This window comes from Ailuropoda melanoleuca, chromosome 20, assembly GCF_002007445.2.
Source record: "Ailuropoda melanoleuca isolate Jingjing chromosome 20, ASM200744v2, whole genome shotgun sequence".
NCBI classification, from domain to species: Eukaryota; Metazoa; Chordata; class Mammalia; order Carnivora; family Ursidae; genus Ailuropoda; species Ailuropoda melanoleuca.
The window spans coordinates 13,431,286-13,440,068 of NC_048237.1; the positions used below are offsets into that span (position 1 = coordinate 13,431,286).

At 38.4% G+C, this 8,783-nt stretch overlaps 1 non-coding gene across 1 annotated transcript; it reads left to right on the plus strand.

The window, feature by feature from the left end:
* The first annotated feature begins 6,779 nt into the window (after nucleotides 1-6,779).
* LOC117797333 lies at nucleotides 6,780-6,886 on the plus strand. The gene has a single exon (XR_004622265.1). It is a non-coding gene; the product is annotated as a U6 spliceosomal RNA (small nuclear RNA).
* The last annotated feature ends 1,897 nt before the right edge of the window (nucleotides 6,887-8,783 follow it).

Here is an 8,783-nt window from a genome sequence, read left to right on the forward strand (position 1 = left end):
ATTTCACTTATTATTGAAAGAATTCAAAAATGGCATTATTAATGGCAAAAACAGTAAGGTGCTTTCACTTGTTTGAGGATAAATTTATGATTTCAGTATATTATGTTTAAGTACATCTACAGGCAACTGCACTTATTAAGGAAAACTGATTTAAAAAAAGACTTCAGGCACTGTTAAAATTACTTATTGACTACAGCAGTTTTTTATTTGAAGCTTATACCCCACGGTGTTAACTTATATTTTACACACACACACACACACACACACACACACACACACACACACACACACGTATATGTAATAACAGTACCCACTACACAAGGGCCAACTTGGTTTGGGTCTTTCCTACACCAACACGAGCTGCACCCTCCTGATACCCAAGGGATCTGCTGGGGGTCCTCAGGCATTAGGAGGGAGAGCTCGCTGACCCTCCTTCTCTTTAGAGCTCTGCTCTCCCTCCTCCCGGTGCAGCTGCTCAAGGGAGCTCTCAGCACCGGTCATGGCCTGAGCCCACTCTCTGTGCACCACTGCCAAGGCAGGAGACCCCAGGAGAGGCTGCTGCTCTGGCCACTCCACCTGAAGATGCCTCCGGTACTCAACTGGTTCTCTGGACTGTCTCTTTTTCTACCTCCATTTTGAGCTTTAAAAGATTCTGTAAGATTCTAGCCCTATATTGGTTGTTTTTCTGCCAGGCAAATAAAATATGGCATAGCAGGACCTATTATTTACACTAAAGGAATAGTATGGGTATTCTGCTGCACTTTTCTTTTTCTTTCCTTTTTAATTTTTAAATTTTGTTTTTATTTTTTTAAGATTTTATTTATTTACTTATTTGAGAGAGAGAGATAAGCAGACTCCGCGCTGAGCACAGAGCCTGTCCAGGGCCCAATCTCACGACCCTGAGGTCACGACCTGAGCCCAAATCAAGAGTTGGACGCTCCACTGACTGAACTGCGCAGACGCCACAATCCTACAGGATGTCTTGGTGATCATTCCCTATCAGCCCCCAGAGATCTACCTCATTCTTTTTAATGACTGCATGGTATTCATTTTATGGAATAACCACGTGGAATTCGGTGGTATGGAACTGATGAACATTTAGATCTTTCCTTCTTTCTTCTCTTTTTTTTTTTTAAAGATTTTATTTATTTATTTGGGAGAGATAGAGACAGCTAGCGAGAGAGGGAACACAAGCAGGGGGAGTGGGAGAGGAAGAAGCAGGCTCATAGCGGAGGAGCCTGATGTGGGGCTTGAACCCAGAACGCCGGGATCACGCCCTGAGCCGAAGGCAGACGCTTAAACCGCTGTGCCACCCAGGCANCCAGGGGGAGTGGGAGAGGAAGAAGCAGGCTCACAGCAGAGGAGCCTGATGTGGGGCTCGAACCCATAACGCCTGGATCACGCCCTGAGCCGAAGGCAGACGCTTAAACCGCTGTGCCACCCCGGCGCCCCTCCTTCTTTCTTCTCTTATCAAACAAGGCTGAACATACACTTTTGACCTTGGGAAAGAGTATATTTATAGCATAAATTTCAAGTAGAATTGTTTGGTCGAGTGGTAAGGGATTTTTATAGTTTATTAGATATTGCCAAATTCCCTGCAAACAAATTGTACCAATTTACACTCCCAGTAACAGTATATGAGGGTGCCTATTTCTCCTTATCACCAAAAACACCGATTCTGGTGATAATTAATTTTCAACGTCATTCTTCCACCTTCTTTTTAATTGTTTTTTTTTTCCTTCGGGCTGCATGACAACTCTCATTCAAGCCCTTTTAGCAGTTCTCCCTCACTTCATTGACTTCGGCTACCATCTATGTTCTGACAATCCCAAATCTAAACCCGCCCTCACCCAAGTTATGTAACACACGCTACCTATGGGCAGTTCTATCTGCTGGCCACACTTTTTGAACTTCACACATACAAAACCAAGTATTGTCTTTTCTTCACATCCCTCCACCAACCCCAGTTGTATTCCTCCTCTGTTCCCACCCTTGCATCATGCTGCCATCCGCCCAAATTCGGGCCCTGGGCAGGCTGTGGCAGCCGACTAAACTCATGAGCTTCTGAAGACTCCGCGTGTGTGAAGTCTGCCACTTACCAGCTGTATGACCGTGGGCCATTTCTAACCTTGCTGTGCCCCCAAATGTCCTCATCTGAAAATGAAAATAATAATACTGAATGTTTCATAGGGTTGTGATGAGGATTCAATGAATTAATACAGGCCATGTGCTTAGAACAGCAGCTGTTACATGACAAATCCTATGTAAGGGCTATTTATATATTTTGACTCCCCATACCTAATTATCAAGTTCTATAGATTTTAATTCTGAAACATTTTCTGAAATCACCCTCTTTTGTCCTGTGTCCCAGATGCTGCCCTAATTCAAGCCTTTAGTATATTTTATTGGGATGATTGTGATGGCCTAATTGGTCTCCTTGCTTCTCAACCTTTTCTTTATAGCAAATATTATATTTCTAAAACCAAACTGACGACGACGACGATGATGGTGATGATTTTACTCCCTGCTGGACCTTAATCCTTCTGTCCACAGGGCACTGCAGTTCCACTTTTTCCAAGAAAGGCTTTTCCCCCAACCGTGTGGCTCCAACGGGAGCACCCATTTCTCTCACGGTTTGCCAGTCTTGGTCACAACTGTTTAGACAAGGTGGGCATGTAACTCAGGCTGCCCCAATTACAACGCTTTGCTGGGATCTTTCAAGCTGTGACTGTGGAAATAGAATCCATCTCCCTCTCATATTGAAACTGGAAAGACAACAAAGTTTGAGAACTACAGGCAATTAAGTTTCCCGGCCTGTGTAGAAAGACGACACAGGGAGCTGAAAAGACTGAGGACAGACAGGTAGTTTCGGGCATTAAACTTCCTGCTTCCAGCTGACCCACACTCCATCTGTACCACGATCTTGTTCATGTTACACGAGTCTTCTAATAAATTTCCCTTCTGCTATTTTCTTTGAGCTGGGTTTCTGACCCTTGCAACATTTATCATGAACATTAGGGCTTCATATTCTGTTGATTTGCATCTTAAAAATTATAATAACGTTTTGTAATTTCACCACAAATTCAAGGAATAAAAAATAAGTATATTGGTAGAGTTGCAAATGTGTATGTGAGAAAGAGAAAACTAGGAAGTGCCTGGCACTCACTGCTAGGCCTCGGAGTTCTCCTGTTGAACGTAAACAGCCTTGTAAAGCACCACCATCAAACAAGGCCACTCTGTGACCATGATCAAGAGAGAGAGAAAAACCCAAGACCATCTCTCCCTCCCAAGCTCGTCTAAGTATAGATAGAAACAAGGTCAGTCTGCAGACAACAAAAACACCCCCCCCATTGCTCATATGACCGAATACTGTTTCTTTATCAATTACACCTTTTGCCTCATTTCATTCCTCTTGTCTTACAAATAAGATTAATCAAGATTCCCAATCACAGAACTGCCCCACTTTTTTAAGCCCTACCCAAAATCTCCTGATACAGTACAATCCCGTAAATCCTTTTTAAAATACCTTCTTTCTCAGACACCCACAGTACCCTATGGTATATATTCCCTCACTACAATGAGCAAGAGACCCAGCTTCGTTTAAGTACAGGTAAGTTCAGGGTGGTCTTTGGCTGGAGGGCATCAATATATGGAACATTGAAAACAGTTTTCTTGTTGAAGGGTTTTCATTAGATTTAACCTAAAGATCCTTAAGTATATTTTGGACAGTCTTCTAGGAGCTCCCAGTGTGTAATTATAGTTATAATGACTGATAAAACAAACTGTAGGCTTTGATTTTCAATTACATGTTATAGAAGAATCATAAAAGATAAGACAAAATGAAAGCACATTTCATGAAAGACATTTGTACCGCAATCTAAGTTAGAGAGCACTTTGCCTTCAAAACCAGAAAATAATGTTAATATTTCTACTGCATTAACCAGGGACTCTCTCCTAGAAATGTAAAAGCTATAGTACTAATGGATTTTGATCAAAACCTGAAGGTGGCAGTAAATTCCTAGAAAACTAAGATACTTCGTTGAGAATTTGTATTTTTTCTTCTAATTATTCAAATTTGTAGAGCGAGGCTGCAGTTGCATTTAATTCTACTGCGTACTAATTAAGGGATCTTCAGGAAGAAGATGGAGTTCTAAACAAGGATTATATTGTTATTACTGTTTACCCACTGAAAAGAAGTCACCATGTAAAAGGCTTAGGAACATTGCAATGGATTATATGCATTAGAGTTACTATAGAAACAAAGTATGTAATTAAACAAAAGGAAACATTAGAACTTTTAATACGGATCAAAGTGGCCTGAAGGGATGTGGCATTAAATAGGTAGTTTCTATTTGTCTATTAAATTTATAACGCTGTTGGTAAGCTTTTTGCCCCACACTTTCCCCATTTTATCCTCAATATTTTTAAAATAGAATTTTGCATGGTTGTGTTTTTCCCCAAGGATCTACTTATAATCAATAGACTTTCTAGACTTATTAATCAAGTCTAGACTTATTAATCAGGAAGGGCCTAACTGGTAATTTAGTACAGAAAATTTACAAATAGCAAATTAATAAATATTAATTCATACTGGAATATGAATTAACTTATTGATCTTTTATATAAACATCAAAAACTAGATTGTTTCATAGTTTCTTCTCTTGTGGGAAAACACTATCACTGGTACACTGAGTTATACCCAAAGTTTTAGTGACCTTAGTACATAGGCACAAGATTATTAGAGCTTTGGATATTAAGAACCATAAAATTTCTATAATCCTTTTAGAAAAAAGTTAAGTACTATATATATTAGTGTGTAAATACAAAAAATAAAGTAGTTAATTTTGTTGAGCAAGATAAGTGATGTTGATATTTTAAATATCTTCCTATAACTATGCTAATACACAAATAACTATCAGTTTAGAAATTAATGGATGATTTGAATTTTCAAGATGTTATTTTATTCCTCCATTTAATTTTATTTAACTTTATTTTTAAGGCTGTAGTATAGTAATAAACTAATAACCATGGTAAATGTAAATTTAATTTTATAAATCTAAGAATTTATCTTTATTCGTCCTTATGATAATCTCTTTTAGGGAGTTAGAAATTTTACATAAAGACTGAATGAGGATTAGTTATGAGTTTGTTTGTTTTGACCAGGGAAAATGTAAAGTTAGAAGCACAGACACATAGCATATTTTTATTCCAGAAATACTGACACCTGTTAATAATAAAAATGTCCAAAACAATTATTTTTAACATAACAATTATTCTTAACAATTATAAATGACTAGTCCATTTCATCTTCAAATAGTGTTTAGATTTGTTTGTAATACTTGAAAACTTGTAGTAAAAACAAAACAGAACAGAACTGTAGATTCTGTATAATTTAGAGCTATTTTAACTTATGGTGCTTGAGTTCCATTTGGTTAGTTGGAAAAAATAATAGTAAACATAAATATAACTCCCTATATGTGATCACCACCTTAAAAATACATACCAACGAAGTCTGCATTATTTCATTAATTGTTGACTAGTGGTGGTGAACACTGGCTGCCAGCAGAGGGCGCTTTGAGGTTTAGCTGTTAGAATTCCAACACCTTGGTGGCTAAGGAATATAGACTATTTGTCTTCAAACTGATTTCCTAAGAGTGAAGACATTTCTAATATTTCTTTATTCTCTCTGATTTCTTGTCTAATTTTATAACCCCCTAGACTGTCTGGCAAGGGATGAGAAGGCTACCTAAAAAATGCAGCAGCAGTTCCCAGCTGAGTGCATGAGCAGATGTGTAAGAAAGAGTCCTGTGGGGTGAGATGTAAGGGAGGAGGGAAACTCTCTGCATTTTCTCTCTCAGCCCCTTTCAAACTCCATTACCACTATCAGCAGATCTCGCCTAGAGATCTGTATGGAGCCCAGAAATAAAAGCATGTGGTTTAGTCTAGTTTAGTCAATAAGAAAATGAACACCAGATCGAAAAGAGGAAGCCCCAGGGGGAATCAGGGCTGAAGTCGCCGTCTGGGCAGTGGCTGTCATGCTTTTTGAGAGATACATGTCCTAATACATTCATGCATGCACACATATAGAACACACACACATAAAAAGTGTCTTGAAGCAGTATTTACCCCTACAATGTATGAAAGAGATATATATAATTTTTGTTGACTTTTCTTTTCTTTTTTTTTCAAGTAGGCTCCACACCCAACGTGGGGCTTGAACTCAGGACCCTATGATCAAGAGTTGCAGGCTCCACCAACTGAGCCAGCCAGGCGTCCTGAGATATGTATGATTTTTAAATACTTAAATGAAATACAGAAAATAAATTCTAACAGGGTTTTTCAAGGAAAGTGACAAATTTGTTTTGGTAATGTCTGTGGAAGAACAAAAGGCCAAGAATAGTCACAAAGCTTCCAAAGAAGAAACGGATTAAAATTGAGCAGGATAGAGACAGCAGAGATGAAGAAAAGGGAAGGTTCAGATTGAAGTGGGGTGTGGCACTGGAACCAAAAAAAGCTCAGAAAACAAGCCACTCTATTATTGAGCCCCATACAAAAACAACTAAAGAGGGAACTCTGTGATGTTAGAGGTTTCCTGTACCTTGCTTAGTGTAGATGTCCAGGAAAACCATTTTTACATAAAAATGACTAAAAAGTATGAAGGTCAAATCCCATGCAAAATTATTAAAATAAAAAGAGAAAAAGAAGTAGAACAACGTTCCTATGCCAGAAAGACATGTCCACCATACAGATCAAAACTGTCATCTACTGCGCTCACCTTGGCGAGCCTGAGCCTCGCATACGCTACAATGGGAACCGAGTACGGAGAAAACCAGCATGGCTCCCGCGCGAGGCTGACTCAAACATTCGCGAAGCATTCCATATTTAAAAACAACGAACAAAACAACTTGTTATCTACTGTTTCAAACTAACTAAAAGATAATAAGAAAATGTTATAAGACATGAAAAAACAAAACACACGAGTCTTCCCTTATACAGGGTTTCGCTGTCTGTGGTTTCAGCGACCTATAGTCGCCTGCGCTCGGGAAGCAGATGACCCTCCTTCTGGCCTTTCATCAGAAGGTCAGTGGTCTGCTGACACTGCATCACGAGGCCTACACCATTCACCTCACTTCATCTCATCATCTAGGCATTTTATCATCTCACATCATCGTCATAAGAAGGGGGTGTACAGTTCAATAATTTGAGAGACAGAGAAACCACATTCCCACAACTTTCATTACAGTATATTGTTACAACTGTTCTATTTTATTATTAGTCATTGCTGCTAATCTCTCATTGTGCCTAATCAATAAATTAAACTTTCTCATAGGTATGTTTGTATAGGAAAACATACAGTATGCGTAGGGTTTGGTACTATCTGTTGCAGACATCCACTGGGGATCTCGGAACAGATGCACAGATAAGTGGTATTTATTATACATCATAATTAGAAAACCTCAGAAATGAGGTGACAGAACTCAGCCAAGAATAAAAAATAAAAGAAAAAAGTTATTTCAAAAGTGAAGACTAAACTAGAAGGAACACAAGACTGAACAAATCCATTACATACTGCCTTAAAAGAAACAGAAGGTGAAAAGAAGAAAATTAAAAAACAAACAAATCAGTGAAGTTTGAGATTGAAGGGATTCAAGAAGAGGAGGAGGTAACAAATACCGAGGATGGAAAAAGAAGACTGGTTACCTGGATTATGGCATCCTTGAAGAAGAAAGCCAAAGTAAGAGAACAGAACAAATACTAAATACTCGAATTAAGAAAACTTTCCCGAAATAAAAAAGATTTGGATTTCACACAGAATGCATAACTGATAATACTGAATTAGAAGGACCAGTGACAAGACATATTCTAGTAAAATTACTGAATGAAAAGGAAAAGGAACAAATTGGGGGACTATCTAGGAAAAAAGAGCATGTGACTTATAAGGAAAAGAAAATTAGGGTCATCACTGGATTTTTCAACAGAGTGCTTTATCCCAGAAGAAAATGGATTAGCACACTGAATATATATAAGGAAATAAAGTGTGAGGCAAGAATTTTATATTCCGTAAGACCAGCTTCAGAGATAAAGGGCACAAATTGTTGTCAACAAGAACTCAAAGAACATTATTCCAGTGAACCCTTCCTAAGGAATCTACAAGAGAATGAGCTCCACACAATCAAAATGACTAGAGAGACATCAAAATAAGGACTGATGAGGATTAAATATATGGCTAACATAAATTTCAAATTAAAACACCTCGTTTTTCAGCTTATACCTATAACTTCATTGCGAGATGCTATTTCATACAAGTCCACTAAAAGTTTTTAAAATGATCTCACCAACAATTGTGTCACAAAAGACTTGAATTAATGCATGATTCCTATCTGACTCAGCAAAGAAGTCACTCATGTCATTGATGAATTGGATTCTTTTTTTAAAAAGACTTTATTTATTTATTTAGAGAGTGTGCATGAGTCGGGAGAGGGGTAGAGGGAAAGGGACACATCTCAAGCAGACTCCCCACAGAATGGGGAGCCCAATGTAGGCCAATCCCACAACACTGAGATCATGACCTAAAATCATGAAATCAAATCTTGATCATGAAATCAAGAGTTGGACACTACCTACTGAGACACCCAGGCACCCTGAACGAGATTCCTTTTAACACGAATGTTGGTTGCTATTTTTGTTTCTTTAATGAGTAAGGCAAATGTGAAACAATGAAGACTTGTAAGAGGAGTTCACTCATTTGTCAATGATGCAAGTGACTTCTTTGATGAACCTGG